The following is a 21,283-nucleotide window of genomic DNA, read 5'->3' on the forward strand; positions in this document are numbered from 1 at the left end:
CTCAGTGGAAGACACGAAATTTGACCTTATCAGGGAGGGTCCTAATTGTGAAAAATGAACTCTTGCCATTGATGTTGCATGTGGCTCCTGTGTTTCCTATTGGTTCCTTTGGGTTGAGGACTTTGACGAGACAGATGTTCTGTTTTATTTGGGGTGGGAAGATGGAACGTCTCAAGCGGGAAGTCATGCGCTACCCGCTTGAGTGCGGGGGAAGGAAGGTGCCTGATTTGGAAGTGAAGTTGTTAAGTGTGTCAGTGTGTGAGTTTCTTCAGGCAGTGGTGGAGGAACATAGAGAGTTACGGTTATGGTCGTATTTTGCCAGGTTGTATTTGCAATTGTTTGTGTGTAAGGGCTGGGGTTTGGGGTTCCAGCATACTGTCCCCCATGCTGAATCTTGTCCATTTGTTTATAAAGTGATAAAAGATTGTGTTAAAAAATTTGCATTACGGGGTATGGTGTTGGCTGACCTCTCAGCGAGGGGGATAGAGACAGTTATTTTGGCAGGTAAAACAAGAATGTGCCCTGTTGGGAAATTGAGTGCAGAGGAATGCAAAGCTGTGTGGAGAATGGTTAATGCCAAGTATCTTTTGAACGAGCAGAAAGACCTGGCTTGGGGAGCGGTGCACGGCTGTATTCCTACAAGAAGTTTCTTGTATCGGAGAAGGCTGGCGCCGACCACTCTCTGTGCTTGGGAAGGCTGTGTTGGCGAGGAGTCGCCTGCTCATGTTTTCTGGCGTTGCAGGGTGGCACAGGCTGTTTGGCAGCGAGTGTTTGTTTGGATGCAGGCAATGAATCCTGATGTCCGGGTGGTAGAGGAGGGGGTCATGTACGGACAGTTGGTTTCAAAGACCTCTTGTGTGCGTTTGTGGATTGGTATTAGTTGTTTGAAAGATGCCTTGTGGAGAGCGCGATGCTTGAGGTTGTGGAGGTCAATTACTTTGGACACAGGCATGATTTGTCAGCTTGGAAGGAAGCTTATGCTGGCATATGTGATACGGGAGGGAGGCCATTCCTCCTTGCCTGAGGCTTTTTTGGCATGGCACTGGAGCTTATTGGCACTGCATTCCTCAGTTTAGTTACGGGAGTTTTCTCCAAAGTGGTTCCTGGGTCCCCCTTGCTGAGTAGGCTGTTCAGGGTGGTGGGAGGTATTATGTCCATTTCACTGACTGTATTGTTTCAGATTTTTTGTCAAATCAGTGGGTTTAGTGTTTTTGAATGGTTTAAAGTGTGGAAGATTGGGGTACTGTCATTGTGTAGGTAATTTTTCTGACCTGTGTATAGGTTCAGTTTGACAGTATGTATGTGTTTAGTATCTGAATAAATCATTTTCAAAAGTAAAAGTATCTGTTCTTATCAGTTTAATATCTGATACGTCCCCTATCTGGGGACCTTATATTAAATGAATTTTTGGGACAGGGAGACGGAACCGGAGCTTGCTTCGTCCGCTCCGTGCATCGACCTGGTATTGCAGTACTTCTAGGCACGGTGCGCTTCCGTATACGGAAGATCTGAAAAGTAAAAGTTAGAGCTTGGTTCTCATTTGAGCGGTTCTTCTATTTTTTTTTGGATTTCAGCGAGGTCTTCTGTAGTCACTTTTGCTTTTAGAATGCACATGCAGCTGCTCCCTGGATACCTTTTTTTCTTTCCCACCCTCCAACTCTGTTCTTTTTTTCCTTCTCTTACCCTTGCAGGTCTTTTGCTCTCCCCCATCTGGAATTAAATTTTATTCCGCTCCCGACCTGCCGGGATTCGATCCCACGACCTGTGGTTTCGGTGGATTTTGCTGGATTCGTCTGTTAGCCCAGCAGGCAGATGTGAGCCTTTTCACAGAAAGCAGGCTTGTGTGGCGGGGAGGGGAAGAGGGAAAAAAAAAAAAGCTTGACTAGTATCCACCTCCCCGCCCCCTTTCCATCCCATAGGGGATTAAGTTTGCCTGTGAGGGCCACGCGAAATACTGTGGCTACGCCCCTGAGCCACAGAAGAGTACTCATGCAGATGAGGCCCAGCTGCAGGGTTTTTCTGTCTCTGTCTCGCACGCATCAGTCACCTTTAGGCTTTCTCGGAAAGGCGTTTCCTTTTTTAGCCATCGTGCTAAAAACGCGCCCAGCGGTGCCCGCTCGATGGAACCGTGATGTCGCCGGCTGTGTGGACCCGAGTCTTTTCACCCTGAGCAGCCAAGAGGAGGGGCCAAAGCACAGCGGCTGAGCAACAAGCAGCGGCATCGCTTCTCGGCCTTTTGGCTAAGATCAAGTGTAGTATCTGTTCTTATCAGTTTAATATCTGATACGTCCCCTATCTGGGGACCTTATATTAAATGGATTTTTGGGACAGGGAGACGGAACCGGAGCTTGCTTCGTCCGCTCCGTGCATCGACCTGGTATTGCAGTACTTCTAGGCACGGTGCGCTTCCGTATACGGAAGATCTGAAAAGTAAAAGTTAGAGCTTGGTTCTCATTTGAGCGGTTCTTCTATTTTTTTTTGGATTTCAGCGAGGTCTTCTGTAGTCACTTTGCTTTTAGAATGCACATGCAGCTGCTCCCTGGATACCTTTTTTTCTTTCCCACCCTCCAACTCTGTTCTTTTTTTCCTTCTCTTACCCTTGCAGGTCTTTTGCTCTCCCCCATCTGGAATTAAATTTTATTCCGCTCCCGACCTGCCGGGATTCGATCCCACGACCTGTGGTTTCGGTGGATTTTGCTGGATTCGTCTGTTAGCCCAGCAGGCAGATGTGAGCCTTTTCACAGAAAGCAGGCTTGTGTGGCGGGGAGGGGAAGAGGGAAAAAAAAAAAAGCTTGACTAGTATCCACCTCCCCGCCCCCTTTCCATCCCATAGGGGATTAAGTTTGCCTGTGAGGGCCACGCGAAATACTGTGGCTACGCCCCTGAGCCACAGAAGAGTACTCATGCAGATGAGGCCCAGCTGCAGGGTTTTTCTGTCTCTGTCTCGCACGCATCAGTCACCTTTAGGCTTTCTCGGAAAGGCGTTTCCTTTTTTAGCCATCGTGCTAAAAACGCGCCCAGCGGTGCCCGCTCGATGGAACCGTGATGTCGCCGGCTGTGTGGACCCGAGTCTTTTCACCCTGAGCAGCCAAGAGGAGGGGCCAAAGCACAGCGGCTGAGCAACAAGCAGCGGCATCGCTTCTCGGCCTTTTGGCTAAGATCAAGTGTAGTATCTGTTCTTATCAGTTTAATATCTGATACGTCCCCTATCTGGGGACCTTATATTAAATGGATTTTTGGGACAGGGAGACGGAACCGGAGCTTGCTTCGTCCGCTCCGTGCATCGACCTGGTATTGCAGTACTTCTAGGCACGGTGCGCTTCCGTATACGGAAGATCTGAAAAGTAAAAGTTAGAGCTTGGTTCTCATTTGAGCGGTTCTTCTATTTTTTTTTGGATTTCAGCGAGGTCTTCTGTAGTCACTTTTGCTTTTAGAATGCACATGCAGCTGCTCCCTGGATACCTTTTTTCTTTCCCACCCTCCAACTCTGTTCTTTTTTTCCTTCTCTTACCCTTGCAGGTCTTTTGCTCTCCCCCATCTGGAATTAAATTTTATTCCGCTCCCGACCTGCCGGGATTCGATCCCACGACCTGTGGTTTCGGTGGATTTTGCTGGATTCGTCTGTTAGCCCAGCAGGCAGATGTGAGCCTTTTCACAGAAAGCAGGCTTGTGTGGCGGGGAGGGGAAGAGGAAAAAAAAAAAAGCTTGACTAGTATCCACCTCCCCGCCCCCTTTCCATCCCATAGGGGATTAAGTTTGCCTGTGAGGGCCACGCGAAATACTGTGGCTACACCCTGAGCCACAGAAGAGTACTCATGCAGATGAGGCCCAGCTGCAGGGTTTTTCTGTCTCTGTCTCGCACGCATCAGTCACCTTTAGGCTTTCTCGGAAAGGCGTTTCCTTTTTTAGCCATCGTGCTAAAAACGCGCCCAGCGGTGCCCGCTCGATGGAACCGTGATGTCGCCGGCTGTGTGGACCCGAGTCTTTTCACCCTGAGCAGCCAAGAGGAGGGGCCAAAGCACAGCGGCTGAGCAACAAGCAGCGGCATCGCTTCTCGGCCTTTTGGCTAAGATCAGGGGACCCTGATGGGGAGAAATGCTGGCTTCGGCCTAACCCGCAGTATCCCTGTTCTCGTCATTAAGGTGCGAGGTGTTGTTTGTTGACAGCGGTGTCACAAGCGCTTTGGTGTTTCCCTTCGGGGAGGTGCCCAGGAGATGGCGGCCTCATGGATGCGCCGGAATGCAGTTTGTTTTGAAGCAAGAGGAGATTTTACGATGGAGCGATTGCTGTTCAGTCGCCTGATTTGCAGAAAGAGCTGGGATTTGGACCAAGAGACCTGGATTATTTGTTTGCTTTTCCTGGTGGAAAAAATTTGAAGTAGTTTTCGCTACTTTTCAAGCTTTGGAGCAGTGTGTTGCCAAGATGGAAGATAAGAAAGAAAGTACCGCACTCCGTAATTTTGTTTTTACTCCCCTTACTCGACCTGAGAGGCGGGGTAGTGACTGTTTTGATGTACAGTGAACTGGTGAAATATGAGGATGTTTTTACATGGTTGAAGCAGTATTGTGAAGTTGTCCATGGCAATGAAGTTCGTGATGAGGATGGAGTGAAGAGTGGAGCTATGAAATTTCATGTCAAGTTGAGATATGATGCTGCTGCAAAGGATTGGGTCCATGTGCCAAGCCGTATACAGATTGGGGCATGTCAGGGCAGCGTCTTCTACGTGGGCCAGCCAAAAAAATGTAGGAAATGTGGAGGTGATGGACATTTTGCTAGAGACTGTGATCAAGAGTACTGCAGCAATTGTGGCAGTGTTGGGCATACTGCCTTTATCTGTGTCATCTCCAAATCGTGTAATCTGTGTGGTGAACAGGGACATGTCTTCAAATCTTGCCCGTATTCCTATGCCAATCGGAGTAAAGGAGGACCCAGGTGTGGGCCTTCGCGAGACTTGATGGGAGGCCAAGGAGTGCACATGTAGCTGCTGAAAAGGCTAAGGAGAGATCTGAGGTAGCTGTGGAGAGCCTGGCGGTAGCCATAGAGACCCCTCTGATAGTCAAACTGGCAAGAGGGGCTACGGCTCCTTTGGATTTTGAGGCTGAGCCGGCTGTCCTGACAACCCCGGAGGAGGCTGGCCAGGCTAGTCTAGTTGCTGAAGATGGAATACAACAGGAGGCATGTGCTAGTCCCGTGCCTGAGTCCCCTCAGGAGGAGAAGACTCCAGGGGATAGGCAGTCCATGGACATTTGTTTCGAGGGAGAGCTGTTTCGAGGGGATATTGTTGATCCGCTTCAAGAGCTACTGGATGTTTCTACTGTGTGGAGTATGGGGAGCACTGAGGGGGAAGAGACCTCGGAGGATCCTGCTGGATGTTCGATGGATGTTGCGGAGTGTCATAAAAGGAAAGAGGAGGAGCGGGACTCACAGGATAGTGACATTGGGGCCACAGGAGGGGCTTATTTGGAGCCTGAGTTGGTGGTCCAATTTCAGGGTGCTACTGGGATGGAAAAGGAAGGGAAAGAGAGAGTTAAGAAGAAGAAACGATGAGCGCTGTGGGGTGTCCTGGGCATTTGATGCAGTTTACTCTCTTTGGGCTCCTAATGTTTCTTTTATGCTCCATTAATGTTCGGAGTATAAGAGATAAGGGGAAGTGTGGGGCGGTAATGCTGTATTTGAAGAGTGTTGGATGTGACATTTTCTTTTTGCAGGAATGTGGGATTCCGGACGCTGTCTTGCACCAGGAGATGGAAAACAGATGGGATGTTGGGTGGTCGGTGTGGTCTGGGGATAACAGTAATAAATGTTCAGGAGTTGGGATTTTGGCAGGGAATGCAGACTTTCAAGTGGAGTGTGTTTTGGAGTGTGTGAAAGGGAGGGTTGTGTGTGTGGATGGGACCTGGAGGGAGAGGGCGGTTAGGCTGATTAATGTGTATGCTCCAACTGAGCTGAGAGAGAGGGTTGAGGTGTTTGAGAGATTAGAACCATTATTGTTAACACATAGGGTGGTGGTGTTGGCAGGGGACTTTAATGCAGTATTGGCCAAAGAGGATAGGTTATCGGCAGTTAGCGGAGGGTTGGATGGGAGTTCTCATGCCCTGAGGGATCTAACGGTGGATGCAGGTCTGCTTGATGTGTTTAAGTGTCTGCAACCCGCTGCTCCTGGGTTCACTTGGTTTAGTGAAGGAAAGCGGGCTGGGTCTAGAATTGACTATGTGTTTGTGTCACCATCAGTTGCTCTTGAGAAAGCTGACCTATTACCTGTGTTTTTTTCAGATCATCAGGCCCTGAAGGTCAGCTTAAATTTTCCAGGGACAGTGGCTATTGGAAAGGGGTGGTGGAAATTAAATATTAGTTTATTGAGTGATGCCAATGTTAAGGCAGAGTATGTGCGGAAGTTTCATGCTTGGAGTTCTTTAAAGATTTATTTTCTTCCCTGGGGGAATGGTGGGAGAATCTTAAAATTCGAACAAGGGATTTTTTTGTACAAAAGGGAAGGGCTAAGGCAAGGAGGGATAAGAGGGTGGTTGAAAAGTTGGAGGCCACTCTGCAGAATTTATATGTTTTGGCAGGGTTTGGCTTTGAGGTACAGCGGGATATAATTGAGGTTAAGCATAAGTTAAGAGACTGGTATCAGCAGAGGATGCAGTCTGTCATGTTTCGGGCCCGAGCGCAGTTTATTGAGGAACATGAGCGCTGCTCAAGGTTCTTTTTCATAAGGTGAGGGCGCGGACATCCATTCTGACTAGCCTGCTGGATGAGAATGGTATTGAACAGAGGGATACAGAGAGGATTAAAGGGTTAGTTTTGCAGTATTATACAGCGTTGTATACCTCTCGGGCGTATGATCAGGACATCGCCTTGGACTATTTGAGGTGCTTAGACGGGGAGGTGTCGAAAGAGGAAAGTCAGGGCCTGGGGAGGGAGTTGGAGGGAGAGGAGGTGGAGAGAGCAGTGAAGTCTATGAAAGGGGGGAAGGTTCCAGGAGAGGATGGTTTACCCATTGAATTCTATAGGGAGTTTTGGTCTCTTCTTCAGGGGGATTTTTTGGCCATGTTGAGAGAGATTTTGGATAAAGGGGCATTGCCGGCTTCACTGAGAAAAGGGTTGATTGTGTTGATTAAAAGAAAGGGGATAGGCGCCAGGTTGAGAACTGGCGTCCAATTACTCTCTTGAATACTGATTATAAAATCCTGGCTAAGACGTTGTTTTTCCGCTTGCAAGAGGTGATAGGGAAGGTGGTTGGTCCAGCTCAGACTTGTGGCATCCCAGGCCGTAGAATTGTGGATAATCAAGCTTTGGTGAGGGATGTACTTTTATACTGTGAGGAGCGGAACCAGCCGGTGTGTGTGGTTTCCTTGGATCAAGAGAAAGCCTATGATAGGGTGAACAGAGCATTTTTGTGGTCCGTTATGGGAAAGATGGGTTTGGGATTTAGATTTATTGGGTGGGTGAGGGCTTTGTTGCAGGATAGTGTTAGTAAGGTTTTGGTGAATGGGTTTCTGAGTGCAGAGTTTAGAGTGCAATCAGGGGTGAGGCAGGGATGTCCTATCTCCCCTCTTCTTTACGTACTGGCAATTGAACCATTTGCTAGCGCAATTAGGAAGGAGGCCCGTATTAGAGGCGTGCCTCTCCCAGGTAGTGGGGGTTTAGAAGCACGGTTGGCTCTTTACATGGATGATGTGACCATTTTTTGTAGGGATAATGACTCCATAAAGTGGATGGGCTGGCATTGTGCAAGGTTTGCTGCAGCTTCCTCTTCAAAGATTAACATTAGTAAGAGTGAGTGCTTGTATCTTAATTGGAGGGGTAGTGAGGTGGATTGGGGGTTAAGGAGAGTTCGGGAGGAGATTAAGATCCTGGGGTTGTTTTTTGGGAAAAATATGGCTAGTCGTAATTGGCAGAGGGTGTTTGAAAAGACACAGAGTAGAATAACTCAGTGGAAGACACGAAATTTGACCTTATCAGGGAGGGTCCTAATTGTGAAAATGAACTCTTGCCATTGATGTTGCATGTGGCTCCTGTGTTTCCTATTGGTTCCTTTGGGTTGAGGACTTTGACGAGACAGATGTTCTGTTTTATTTGGGGTGGGAAGATGGAACGTCTCAAGCGGGAAGTCATGCGCTACCCGCTTGAGTGCGGGGGAAGGAAGGTGCCTGATTTGGAAGTGAAGTTGTTAAGTGTGTCAGTGTGTGAGTTTCTTCAGGCAGTGGTGGAGGAACATAGAGAGTTACGGTTATGGTCGTATTTTGCCAGGTTGTATTTGCAATTGTTTGTGTGTAAGGGCTGGGGTTTGGGGTTCCAGCATACTGTCCCCCATGCTGAATCTTGTCCATTTGTTTATAAAGTGATAAAAGATTGTGTTAAAAAATTTGCATTACGGGGTATGGTGTTGGCTGACCTCTCAGCGAGGGGGATAGAGACAGTTATTTTGGCAGGTAAAACAAGAATGTGCCCTGTTGGGAAATTGAGTGCAGAGGAATGCAAAGCTGTGTGGAGAATGGTTAATGCCAAGTATCTTTTGAACGAGCAGAAAGACCTGGCTTGGGGAGCGGTGCACGGCTGTATTCCTACAAGAAGTTTCTTGTATCGGAGAAGGCTGGCGCCGACCACTCTCTGTGCTTGGGAAGGCTGTGTTGGCGAGGAGTCGCCTGCTCATGTTTTCTGGCGTTGCAGGGTGGCACAGGCTGTTTGGCAGCGAGTGTTTGTTTGGATGCAGGCAATGAATCCTGATGTCCGGGTGGTAGAGGAGGGGGTCATGTACGGACAGTTGGTTTCAAAGACCTCTTGTGTGCGTTTGTGGATTGGTATTAGTTGTTTGAAAGATGCCTTGTGGAGAGCGCGATGCTTGAGGTTGTGGAGGTCAATTACTTTGGACACAGGCATGATTTGTCAGCTTGGAAGGAAGCTTATGCTGGCATATGTGATACGGGAGGGAGGCCATTCCTCCTTGCCTGAGGCTTTTTTGGCATGGCACTGGAGCTTATTGGCACTGCATTCCTCAGTTTAGTTACGGGAGTTTTCTCCAAAGTGGTTCCTGGGTCCCCCTTGCTGAGTAGGCTGTTCAGGGGTGGTGGGAGGTATTATGTCCATTTCACTGACTGTATTGTTTCAGATTTTTTGTCAAATCAGTGGGTTTAGTGTTTTTGAATGGTTTAAAGTGTGGAAGATTGGGGTACTGTCATTGTGTAGGTAATTTTTCTGACCTGTGTATAGGTTCAGTTTGACAGTATGTATGTGTTTAGTATCTGAATAAATCATTTTCAAAAGTAAAAGTATCTGTTCTTATCAGTTTAATATCTGATACGTCCCCTATCTGGGGACCTTATATTAAATGAATTTTTGGGACAGGGAGACGGAACCGGAGCTTGCTTCGTCCGCTCCGTGCATCGACCTGGTATTGCAGTACTTCTAGGCACGGTGCGCTTCCGTATACGGAAGATCTGAAAAGTAAAAGTTAGAGCTTGGTTCTCATTTGAGCGGTTCTTCTATTTTTTTTTGGATTTCAGCGAGGTCTTCTGTAGTCACTTTTGCTTTTAGAATGCACATGCAGCTGCTCCCTGGATACCTTTTTTTCTTTCCCACCCTCCAACTCTGTTTTTTTTTTCCTTCTCTTACCCTTGCAGGTCTTTTGCTCTCCCCCATCTGGAATTAAATTTTATTCCGCTCCCGACCTGCCGGGATTCGATCCCACGACCTGTGGTTTCGGTGGATTTTGCTGGATTCGTCTGTTAGCCCAGCAGGCAGATGTGAGCCTTTTCACAGAAAGCAGGCTTGTGTGGCGGGGAGGGGAAGAGGGAAAAAAAAAAAAGCTTGACTAGTATCCACCTCCCCGCCCCCTTTCCATCCCATAGGGGATTAAGTTTGCCTGTGAGGGCCACGCGAAATACTGTGGCTACGCCCCTGAGCCACAGAAGAGTACTCATGCAGATGAGGCCCAGCTGCAGGGTTTTTCTGTCTCTGTCTCGCACGCATCAGTCACCTTTAGGCTTTCTCGGAAAGGCGTTTCCTTTTTTAGCCATCGTGCTAAAAACGCGCCCAGCGGTGCCCGCTCGATGGAACCGTGATGTCGCCGCTGTGTGGACCCGAGTCTTTTCACCCTGAGCAGCCAAGAGGAGGGGCCAAAGCACAGCGGGCTGAGCAACAAGCAGCGGCATCGCTTCTCGGCCTTTTGGCTAAGATCAAGTGTAGTATCTGTTCTTATCAGTTTAATATCTGATACGTCCCCTATCTGGGGACCTTATATTAAATGGATTTTTGGGACAGGGAGACGGAACCGGAGCTTGCTTCGTCCGCTCCGTGCATCGACCTGGTATTGCAGTACTTCTAGGCACGGTGCGCTTCCGTATACGGAAGATCTGAAAAGTAAAAGTTAGAGCTTGGTTCTCATTTGAGCGGTTCTTCTATTTTTTTTTGGATTTCAGCGAGGTCTTCTGTAGTCACTTTTGCTTTTAGAATGCACATGCAGCTGCTCCCTGGATACCTTTTTTTCTTTCCCACCCTCCAACTCTGTTCTTTTTTTCCTTCTCTTACCCTTGCAGGTCTTTTGCTCTCCCCCATCTGGAATTAAATTTTATTCCGCTCCCGACCTGCCGGGATTCGATCCCACGACCTGTGGTTTCGGTGGATTTTGCTGGATTCGTCTGTTAGCCCAGCAGGCAGATGTGAGCCTTTTCACAGAAAGCAGGCTTGTGTGGCGGGGAGGGGAAGAGGAAAAAAAAAAAAGCTTGACTAGTATCCACCTCCCCGCCCCCTTTCCATCCCATAGGGGATTAAGTTTGCCTGTGAGGGCCACGCGAAATACTGTGGCTACGCCCCTGAGCCACAGAAGAGTACTCATGCAGATGAGGCCCAGCTGCAGGGTTTTTCTGTCTCTGTCTCGCACGCATCAGTCACCTTTAGGCTTTCTCGGAAAGGCGTTTCCTTTTTTAGCCATCGTGCTAAAAACGCGCCCAGCGGTGCCCGCTCGATGGAACCGTGATGTCGCCGGCTGTGTGGACCCGAGTCTTTTCACCCTGAGCAGCCAAGAGGAGGGGCCAAAGCACAGCGGCTGAGCAACAAGCAGCGGCATCGCTTCTCGGCCTTTTGGCTAAGATCAGGGGACCCTGATGGGGAGAAATGCTGGCTTCGGCCTAACCCGCAGTATCCCTGTTCTCGTCATTAAGGTGCGAGGTGTTGTTTGTGACAGCGGTTGTCACAAGCGCTTTTGGTGTTTCCCTTCGGGGAGGTGCCCAGGAGATGGCGGCCTCATGGATGCGGCCGGAATGCAGTTTGTTTTGAAGCAAGAGGAAGATGATACGCTGAAACCTTCTGCTCAGTGCTGCTGCGGCTAGGAAAGCGAATAGAATGTTGGGTGTTATTAGGAAGGGTATGGAGTCCAGGTGTGCGGATGTTATAATGCCGTTGTATCGCTCCATGGTGCGACCGCACCTGGAGTATTGTGTTCAGTACTGGTCTCCGTATCTCAAAAAAGATATAGTAGAATTGGAAAAGGTACAGCGAAGGGCGACGAAAATGATAGTGGGGATGGGACGACTTTCCTATGAAGAGAGGCTGAGAAGGCTAGGGCTTTTCAGCTGGAGAAGAGACGGCTGAGGGGAGATATGATAGAAGTGTATAAAATAATGAGTGGAATGGATCGGGTGGATGTGAAGCGACTGTTCACGCTATCCAAAAATACTAGGACTAGAGGGCATGAGTTGAAGCTACAGTGTGGTAAATTTAAAACGAATCGGAGAAAATTTTTCTTCACCCAACGTGTAATTAGACTCTGGAATTCGTTGCCGGAGAACGTGGTACGGGCGGTTAGCTTGACGGAGTTTAAAAAGGGGTTAGATAGATTCCTAAAGGACAAGTCCATAGACCGCTATTAAATGGACTTGGAAAAATTCCGCATTTTTAGGTATAACTTGTCTGGAATGTTTTTACATTTGGGGAGCGTGCCAGGTGCCCTTGACCTGGATTGGCCACTGTCGGTGACAGGATGCTGGGCTAGATGGACCTTTGGTCTTTCCCAGTATGGCACTACTTATGTACTTATGTACTTATGGCACAGTTGCTGTTCAGTCACCTGATTTTACAGAAAGAATTGCAATTTGCTCTAAGAGAGCTGAATTATTTGTTCGCTTTTGCTGGTGGTAAAAAATTTGAAGTGGTTTTTGCTACTTTTCAAGCTTTGGGGTAGTGTGTTGCCAAGATGGAAGATAGGAAAGAAAGTACAGCACTCCGTAACTTTGTTTTTACTCTCTTTACTCAACTGGAGAGGCATGCAATCACTGTTTTGATGTACAGTGAATTGGTGAAGTATGAGGATGTCTTTACATGGTTGAAGCAGTATTGCGAAGTTGTCCATGGCAATGAAGTTCGTAATGAGGATGGTGTGAAGAGTGGATCTATGAAATTTCATGTCAAGTTGAGATATGATTCTGCTGCAAAAGATAGGGTCCATTTGCCAAGCTGTATACAGATTGGGGCATGTCAGGGCAGCATCTTCTATGTGGGCCAGCCAAAAAAAATGTAGGAAATGTGTTGGTGATGGACATTTTGCTAGAGACTGTGATCAAGAGTATTGCAGCAATTGTAGTAGTGTTGGGCATACTGCCTTTACCTGTGTCATCTCCAAATTGTGCAATCTGCGTGGTGAAAAGGGGCATGTCTTTTAATCTTGTCCATATTCCTATGCCAATCGGAGTAAAGGACTCACTCACGGGCCTTCACGGGACTTTGATGTGAGGCCGAGGAGTGCACATGTAGCTGCTGAAAAGTCCAAGGAGAGATCTGAGGTAGCTGTGGAGAGCCTGCGATTGCCATAGAGACTCAAGATAGTTAAAATGGCAAGAGGGACTAATGCTCCTTTGGACTCTGAGGCTGAGCCTGCTGACCTGACAACCCAGGAGGAGTTTGGCCAGGCTATTCTATTAGCTGAAGATGAAATACAACAGGAGGCATGTGCTAGTATCGTCCCTGAGTCCCCTCAGGGTGGGGTGCTTCAGGGGATGGGCAGTCCATGGACATTTGTTCTGAGGGAGAGCTGCTTCAAGAGGATGTTGTTGATCCACTTCAAGAGCTGTTGGATGTTTCTACTGTGTGGAGTATGGGGAGCACTGAGGGGGAACAGACCTCGGAGGATCCTGCTGAACGTTCAATGGATGTTGTGGAGTGCCATAAAAGAAAAGAGGAGCGTGACTCACAGGATAGTGACATTGGGCCACAGGAGGGGCTTATTTGGAGCCTGAGCTGGTGGTCCAATTTCAGGGTGCTACTGGGATGGAAAAGGATGGAAGAGAAAGAGAGTTAAGAAGAAGAAATGATGAGCGCTGTAGGGTGGTCTGGACATTTGATGCAGTTCACTCTCTTTGGGCTTCTAATGTTTCGTTTGTGCTCCATTAATGTTCGGAATATAAGAGATAAGGGGACGTGTGGGGCTGTAATGCTGTATTTGAAGAGTGTTGGTTGTGACATTTTCTTTTTGCAGGAATGTGGAATTCCAGATGCTGTCCTGCATCAGGAGGTGGAAAACAGATGGGATGTTGGGTGGTCGGTGTGGTCGGGGGGGGGGGGGGGAAACAGTAAGGTTCAGGAGTTGGGATTCGGGCAGGAAATGCAGACTTTCAAGTGGATCATGTCTTGGAGTATGTGAAAGGGAGGGTGGTATGTGTGGATGGGTCCTGGAGGGAGAGGGCTATTAGGCTGATTAATGTGTATGCTCCAACAGAGCTGAGAGAGAGGGTTGAGGTGTTTGAGAGATTAGAACTGTTATTGTTAACACATAGGGTTGTGGTGTTGGCAAAGGATTTTAATGCAGTATTGGCCAAGAGGATAAGTTATCGGAAACTAGTGGGGGTTGGATGGGAGGTCTCATACCCTGAGGGATCTGACGGTGGATGCAGGTCTGCTTGATGTTTTAAGTGTCTTCAACCCGCTGCTCCTGGGTTCACTTGGTGACACAAACACATAGTCAATTCTAGACCCAGCCCTCTTCCCCTCACTAAACCATCAGTTGCTCTTGAGAAAGCTGAATTATTAACTGTGTTTTTTCAGATCATCAGGCCTTGAAGGTCAGCCTAAAATTTCTATGGACGGTGTCTATTGGAAAGGGGTGGTGGAAATTAAATATTAGTTTATTGAGTGATGAAACTGTTAAGGCAGAGTATGTGAGGAAGTTTCATGATTGGAGTTCTTTAAAAATTTATTTTCTTCCCTGGGTGAATGGTGGGAGAATCTTAAGATTCGAACAAGGGACTTCTTTGTACAAAAGGGAATGGCTAAGGCAAGGAGGGATAAGAGGGTAGTTGAAAAGTTGGGGGCCACTCTGCAGAATTTATATGTTTTGGCAGGGTTTGGCTTTGAGGTACAGCGGGATATAATTGAGGTTAAGCATAAGTTAAGACTGGTATCAGAAGAGGATGCAGTCTGTCATGTTTCGGGCCTGAGCACAGTTTATTGAGGAACATGAGCGCTGTTCAAGGTTCTTTTTCCATAAGGTGAGGGCGCGTTCATCCATTTTGACTAGCAAGATGAATGAGAATGATATTGAACAGAGGGATACAGAGAGGATCAGGGATTAGTTTTGCAGTATTATACAGAGTTGTATACCTCTCGGGCGTATGATCAGGACATCGCCTTGGAATATTTGAGTTACTTAGAAGGGGAGGTTTGAAAGGGGAAAGTGTGCCCTGGGGAGGGATTTGGAGGGAGAGGAGGTTGAGAGAGCAGTGAAGTCTATGAAAGGGGGGAAGGTCCCAGGAGAGGATGGTTTACCCATTGAGTTCTATAGGGAGTTTTGGTCTCTTCGTCAGGGGGATTTTTTGGCCATGTTGTGAGAGAGTTTGGATAAAGGGGCATTGCCAGCCTCACTGAGAAAAGGGTTGATTGTGTTGATTAAAAGAAAGGTGATAGGCGCCAGGTTAAGAACTGGCGTCCAATTACTCTCTTGAATGCTGATTATAAGATCCTGGCTAAGACGTTTTTCCGCTTGCAAGAGGTGATAGGGAAGGTGGTTGGTCCAGCTCAGACCTGTGGTATCCAAGGACGCAGAATTGTGGATAACCAAGCTTTGGTGAAGGATGTAATTTTATACTGCGAGGAGCGGAACCAGCCGGTGTGTGTGGTTTCCTTGGATCAAAAGAAAGCTTATGATAGGGTGAACAGGACATTTTGTGGTCCGTTATGGGAAAGATGGGTTTGGGATTTAGATTTATTGAGTGGGTAAGTGCTTTGTTGCAGGATAGTGTTAGTAAGGTATTGGTGAATGGGTTTCTGAGTGCAGAGTTTAGAGTGCAATCAGGGGTGAGGCAGGGATGTCCTATCTCTCCTCTTCTTTACGTACTGGCAATTGAACCATTTGCTAGCGCAATTAGGAAGGAGGCCCGTATTAGGGGCGTGCCTCTCCCAGGTAGTGGGGGCTTAGAAGCACGTTTGGCCCTTTATATGGATGATGTGACGATTTTTTGTAGGGATAATGACTCCATAAAGTGGATGGGCTGGCATTGTGCAAGGTTTGTTGCAGCTTCCTCCTCAAAGATTAACATTAGTAAGAGTGAGTGCTTGTATCTTAACTGGAGGGGTGAGGTGGATTGGGAGTTAAGGATTAAGATTCTGGGTTGTTTTTTGGGAAAATATGGCTAGTCGTAATTGGCAGGAGGTGTTTGAGAAGACACAGAGTAGAATAACTCAGTGGAAGACACGAAGTTTGACTGTCGGGGCGGGTCCTAATTGTTAAAAATGAACTCTTGCCATTGATGTTGCATGTGGCTTCTGTATTTCCTATTGGTTCCTTTGGGTTGAGGACTTTGACGAGACAGGTGTTCTGTTTTATTTGGGGTGGGAAGATGGAACGGCTCAAGCGGGAGGTCATGCGCTACCCGCTTGAGTGCGGGGGAGGGAAGGTGCCTGATTTGGAAGTGATTAAGTGTGTCAGTGTGTGTTTCTTCTGGCAGTGGTGGAGAGACATAGAGAGTTATGGTTATGGTCGTATTTTGCTAGGTTGTATTTGCAATTGTTTGTGTGTAAGGGCTGGGGTTTGGGGTTCCAGCATACTGTCCCTCACGCTGAATCTTGACAATTTGTTTATAAAGTGATAAAGGATTGTGTTTAAATTTGCATTACGGGGTATACTCTTGGATGACCTCTCAGCAAGGGGGATAGAGAAAGTTATTTTGGCAGGTAAAACAAGAATATCCCCTGTTGGGAAATTGAGTGCAGAGGAATGCAAAGCTGTGTGGGGATGGTTAATGCCAAGCATCTTTTGAACGCGCAGAAAGACCTTGCTTGGGAGCAGTGCATGGATGCATTCCTACAAGAAGTTTCTTATATCGGAGAAGGCTGGCGCCTACCGCTCTCTGTGCCTGGGAGGACTGCTCATGTCTTCTGGCGTTGCAGGATGGCACAGGCTGTTTGGCAGCGAGTGTTTGTTTGGATGCAGGCAATGAATCCTGATGTCCAGTTGGTAGAAGGGAGTTCTGTATAGACAGTTGGTTTCAAGGACCTCTTGTTCGCTTGTGGATTGGTATTAGTTGTTTGAAAGATGCCTTGTGGAGAGCTCGATGCTTGAGGTTGTGGAGGTCAATTACTTTGGACACAGACATGATTTGTCAGCTTGGAAGGAAGCTTATGCTGGACTACTGCAATGCACTGTATGCTGGCTGCAAAGAACAGACTATCAAAAAACTCCAAACAGCCCAGAATACTGCCACCAGACTCATATTTGGAAAAACTAAATATGAAAGTGCAAAACCCCTAAGAGAGAAACTTCACTGGCTCCCACTTAAGGAACGCATTGCGTTCAAGATCTGCATGATTGTACACAAAATCATTCACGCAGACACCCCAATCTACATGCTAAACCTTGTGGATCTACCTCCCAGAAACGCCACAAAATCGTCCGGCAAATTTCTCAATCTGCACTTCCCCAGCTGTAAAGGTCTAAAATACAAGCTGATGTGTGCCACTACCTTCTTTTTTTTTTTTTTAACTCTTTATTTATGAATTTTCCATTTACATCAAAATATAAAGTTCAGCAATATCAGAAAATTAAATAAGGAAATATACATTTATCATTACTTATAGAAAATATTTCAAATTTGTCCTCAATAAGTTTGAATCAAGATACTAGGAATATTATACAAGAAATTATTAATATAAACTAAATTGTTTAAGCGGAGGGGTCAAAACAGATTACTGCAGCCAACTAAACAGCATTTCTAATTAGGGAGGCAAGACAACAGGTATACCAGCACTCTCCTTGGAACAATAAAATCTAATAACTTCGAGGGAGTAAAAAAATGTAATTAACTGATTCACAGGTAATATAACATTTGCAAGGAAATTTAAGCAAAAATGTAGCACCCAGCTTTAAGACTCTAGTTTTATATATCAAAAAGTCTTTTCTTCTTTTTTGCGTACTCCTTGCCAAATCCGGAAAAATTTGTATTTTTTGACCCAAGAAGATTTCATTTAAATGGCGAAAATAAAGTCTCAGAATATTGTTTCTGTCCATTTCCAGTGCGAAAGTCACAATAAGTGTCGTTCTCTCTGTAACTACTTCCAGAGAGTTCTCTAGAAATTCTGTCAGGTTTAAATCTGGAGCAGCTAATAATTGCTCCTTTGGGATTTTAGAAACACCCGTAATATACTGGGTTCTCGTTATAGGGGGATAACCCTCCATTGAGATTCCCAGTATTTGAGTAAAATATCTCTTAAGCATATCTATGGCAGTAACAAGGAGTGATTTTGGAAAATTAATTAGCCTTAGATTGTTCCTTCGGGCATTATTTTCCAGATTTTCTAGTTTCTTTTCCTGTATTTCTCTTTCTTTAATTAAGGAAAACGTTAGATTTTGAAGTTTTCCAACTTCAGCTTCCATCTTCAAAACTTTTTCTTTCTGTTCCTGAAAATTTTTGGACAGATTTTCACTAGTCTGTTTAATTTCCTTAATTTCACCATTAATAGTAATATTCATCTGAAGTAATGTACTATTAACCCCTTGAATTGCGTCCCATAATGAATTCATAGTCACCACTGAAGGTCTCTGTATTCCTCCATTACTCTCGGCGGCGAAACCTCGGGGAGCAGGGGCACTGACCAGCAATTGCTCCTGCGTTGTTATCTCCTTTCCCGGGGTTGAAGTGCCTGAAGGTCCTCCTCCCAACGGCGTTGCAAATAGCATTTCCAACTGCCGTGGCCCTTCAGGAAGTCTTTCGCTTCCGGGTTGTGGAGGAGCGGTGTAAGAAGGAGGGCTCAACGTCGCTCCTTCAATGCTGCGGTCCGCTTCTAAAACAGCCGAACCCGTCGAAGCAGTCAACTGTTCACCATGGCTCCCAATTCCGAAGATTTCCAAAGTTGTTTGTCGGGAGATTGGCGTCGTCGGCGGAACCACGGAGGTAGGAACCGCCGTCTTCCCCTTTCTTTTCCCCATTTTGAAATCGGGGAAAAGAACTTCTCTCGAAAAAAACAGCGATGTGTCTCAGGAGCTTTGGGAGCACACATCCACTACTGACGCCATCTTGATTCTTTCGTCCGCTCGCCACTACCTTCTTCTACATGAGCATGCAGCTATGGAATGCATTACCCACAGACCTAAAAACAATTGAGGAAATAACTAACTTTCGCAAATCTCTGAAAACATCTCTCTTCAACAAGGCCTACAAAGAGAACCCATAGCCCCAACAATCCACCTCACCAATCCATCCAGTTATGAAAGTCCCCTTCTAAACTTACCCACCCAATCACTTCCTTCTTCTTCACCTTACTTAATCTCTACATATTACTAATTGTATCTGATATCCTGGAATGACAATATCATAACTAAACTATGTAAGCCACATTGAGCCTGCAAATAGGTGGGAAAATGTGGGATACAAATGCAATAAATAATAAATATGTGATAAGCGAAGGAGGACAATCCTCCCTGCCTGAGGCTTTTTTTTTAGCATCGCACTGGAGCTTATTATCACTGCATTCCTCAGTTTAGTTAATGGAGTATTCTCCAAAGTGGTTCCTGGTTCCCCCTTGCTGAGTAGGCTGTCCAAGGGTGGTGTGGATAGCTATTTTATATTTCACTGACTGTATTGGTTCAGATTGAAAGTATTTTGTCAAATGGATGGGCTTAGTTTTTGAATGTGTTAAAGGGGTGGAATTCCTGGGTAATGATATTGTGTTGGTTCTTTTCTAACCTCTGTATTTGCTCAGAATGAAAGTGTGTTTGTGTTTACTTTTTCAAAATGTTCATTCAGATATTAAAGTATCTGTTCCTATCAGTTTAATATCTGATACGTCCCCTATCCGGGGACCTTATATTAAATGGATTTGGGGGGATAAGTCACATGATGCTAGGCGAAGGGAAGGTCGCCGCTTGAGAGAGCTCCGAGTCCCCTCGCAGAACAACTTCCCCTAGCGCTGCACGCATCGGCAGAGAACCCACGAAACTGCGATAGAAAAGCACGGGAAACTCCCCCGGTGTGAGCAAAGGCTGGCGAACTGAGATTCGGGTCAGAATGGCCACAAAAATCAGCCGGAAAGACAGCACATGGAGCCGCACGGGCGAAAACAAAATGGCGGAGATTGGCGCGTCCAGCGAATCGGTGAGTTCCGCTCGGGCAGCAGAGATAGCCGCGGAAGTCTCCACTTTATTAGAAGCATCCGTCGACAAAAAATTACAGAAAATCTCAGATCAAATAGTGCAAATGGACGGTAAACTAGAAAGCTTACGCACAGATTTGACTGGGTTTCAGCAGAGATTATCGGACGTGGAAGATCAGTGCCAGCAAAGTGAAAGCAAGCAAGAACAAATGAAGAGCAATTGAACAAACTGGAAGCTAAAGTAGAAGATCTTGAAAATAGATCACGTAGGAATAATTTAAGGCTGGTGGGGCTTCCGGAGTCAATACGCGAGGTAGAGCTGCGGGACTTCCTTGAAACATGGCTGCCCAAGACACTAAACTTACCTGGGTTGGAGAAGGAGTTAAAAATCGAGCGAGCACACCGGTTGGGCCGTGCTGGACAGGACTTAGAAAGACCTCGTGTGATAATATGTAAAATTCTCAACTACACCCACAAGCAAGAAATATTGCGAGCATGGAGAGTGAGAGGCAAGGTGCAGTATGAGACCCGCACTATCCTTTGTTTTCAAGACTTTTCAACGGCAGTGGCAGCCCAGCGCAGGCAATTTGTGGAAGTGTGTAAGAGCCTGTATGAAAAAGAGCCAGCTTCGCTCTGATGTTTCCTGCCAAGCTAAGAATTCAGTACAAGGGCAAACAGCACTTTTTCAGCTCACATGTGGAGGCCTTGGACTTTGCTAACAAAATGGAGCAGAGAACGGAGGAAGGGAGCGAGGCCACAAGGATCAGCAGCCCACGAGATCAGTGATAAGGAGGTGATAAAGGCTTGGTTGGAGCAAGCGGAGGAAGATAGAGTGGACATTGAACACATACAATGCTGGCAGGACTGCACAGTAAGGACTGTAAACAAATATAGAATCCCTGAATACATGCAAGCACTTTTTCGGCTCACGGAGGGAATTACACCAAAGTTTCCTGGATCATAGGCTGTGTCTAAGTTAAAGTATAACTGATGTAAATTGAAGGCCAGTACCATATATTAGGAAGCAGGACTGTATAATGTTAGAAGCTCATAACTAATAGGGGTGAAGTAGAAAATCCGGAGGTCAGCGCTGGGGGAACAGGGGGGGGGGCGTGACTCGTTCTCTAGCGAGAACCACAGGAAAAAGGAGATTAGAGGTGGGGGAAAGGAGAAGGGAGGGGAGGGGGGAAGGGGAACTATGGAAGGAGCAACGGGAGAAGGGTTTTTTTTTTTTTTTTCTCGCTCTTATTCTTTCTCTGTTTGTTTTGATAGCTTCATATGGCTCTCAGCACAGCTCAAAGAAAGGAGGGTGCCCAGGGGCTGGGGGGCGCTCTTCAGAGTGCGAAAGTTATCAGATACTGTTATGGGTATAAAACAAGAGACTAGACTCATTAGTTGATATCCTGGAATGTGGGGGGGATCTCCTCGCCTGTGAAACGTACTAAAGTGCTGCAGGCTTTGCAGAGACACAAGCTGACATAGCATTCCTCCAGGAGACCCATCTCTCCAATAACGAGCACAGTAAATTTCAGAAGGGTTGGGTGGAACTGGCAGTAGGATCGCCAGCACAAGGGAAAAAGGGAGGAGTGTTGATATTAATTAGGAGGGGCCTGCAGATGCGAATTAGAACAATAAAACGGGATGAGGGAGGCAGGATAGTGATAATGGAAATAGAAATAGGCACATCTTCATATATTCTGTGCATATA

At 46.7% G+C, this 21,283-nt stretch overlaps 1 protein-coding gene, 3 non-coding genes and 4 pseudogenes across 4 annotated transcripts in view; 6 read left to right on the forward strand and 2 right to left on the reverse strand.

The window, feature by feature from the left end:
* LOC115463701 overlaps positions 1-21,283 on the reverse strand; it is a 750,344-nt pseudogene that overhangs the window by 289,645 nt on the left and 439,416 nt on the right.
* LOC115463714 (zinc finger protein 398-like) overlaps positions 1-21,283 on the reverse strand; it is a 338,371-nt gene that overhangs the window by 268,011 nt on the left and 49,077 nt on the right. The window lies entirely within an intron of this gene.
* LOC115463866 lies at positions 1,322-1,496 on the forward strand (annotated as a pseudogene).
* Positions 2,221-2,411, forward strand: LOC115463856. Its single transcript, XR_003941137.1, has one exon. It is a non-coding gene; the product is annotated as a U2 spliceosomal RNA (small nuclear RNA).
* LOC115463857 lies at positions 3,135-3,325 on the forward strand. Its single transcript, XR_003941138.1, has one exon. It is a non-coding gene; the product is annotated as a U2 spliceosomal RNA (small nuclear RNA).
* Positions 9,254-9,428, forward strand: LOC115463867 (annotated as a pseudogene).
* Positions 10,153-10,343, forward strand: LOC115463859. The gene has a single exon (XR_003941140.1). It is a non-coding gene; the product is annotated as a U2 spliceosomal RNA (small nuclear RNA).
* On the forward strand, positions 19,207-19,320 carry LOC115463888 (annotated as a pseudogene).

The sequence above is a fragment of the Microcaecilia unicolor genome, chromosome 2 (assembly GCF_901765095.1).
Source record: "Microcaecilia unicolor chromosome 2, aMicUni1.1, whole genome shotgun sequence".
NCBI classification, from domain to species: Eukaryota; Metazoa; Chordata; class Amphibia; order Gymnophiona; family Siphonopidae; genus Microcaecilia; species Microcaecilia unicolor.